Below are 871 nucleotides of genomic sequence, written 5' to 3' on the forward strand. Positions count from 1 at the left end.
TAATGATAATAATAAAAATAATAGTAATAGTAATAATAATAGTAATAATAATAGTAATATAATAATAGCAACAATAACAACAAAACAAAACATCTATTCAAAGCAAATAAAATACATTTTAAGAAATTCAACATGATAATAATAATTATTGTAAAAGAAATCAGTTGACTTACCAATAATATCTTGAATTGTTTCCATTAAAGTTAAGTATTGATGATACTTTTTTTTGGGTGAGTGTTTTACGGCGCTCGCAACTGCATAAGGTGATATGAGCGCGCGGGACAAAACAGACATTTTCAGTTGGAAGGAAATTTGGAATTTTGACCGGGTGGCGGCCGAAGCCTACTCTTGTCGATTCTGGGCCATTAAGGGATCTTTAACGTGCGCAACCTGCACACGGGACCTCCGAGATTTTTTGCCCTTGTCCGAGAAGGCTAGGTGTAGATCTTTCTTACCAGAAGATCAAGGGTGTGGCTGAAAGACAGCAATAAGAAGGAGCCAAGGAGAAGCAGCAGAAAGGCAGCAGAGAGAGTCAGGGCCCACAGAATTGGGGGGAGGGGGCAAAGGAGGTGAAGGGTTGGGAGCACAAAGCGGAGACGAAATCAGACAAAAGAACATTGTTAGAGAGCAGGAAAGGAGGTGAAAGGAGACAATTTTAGAGAAGAATGTTTTTTTCGTCTCCACCCGGATTCAAACCCTTTGAATGAGGAGCGAACACCTTAACATCTTGGCCACGAGAGCCCCGGCCTAATTATCGTTCTGCCGTCCTTGTTCACTATAAATCATAACAGGCACCCTTTTTAAGTTGAGTCAGTTAACGTATTGTTTGTTTAATGACACCATACATAGGGGAGAGAGAGAGAGAGAGAGA

Source organism: Aplysia californica, unplaced genomic scaffold (genome assembly GCF_000002075.1).
Source record: "Aplysia californica isolate F4 #8 unplaced genomic scaffold, AplCal3.0 scaffold00194, whole genome shotgun sequence".
Taxonomy (NCBI): Eukaryota; Metazoa; Mollusca; class Gastropoda; order Aplysiida; family Aplysiidae; genus Aplysia; species Aplysia californica.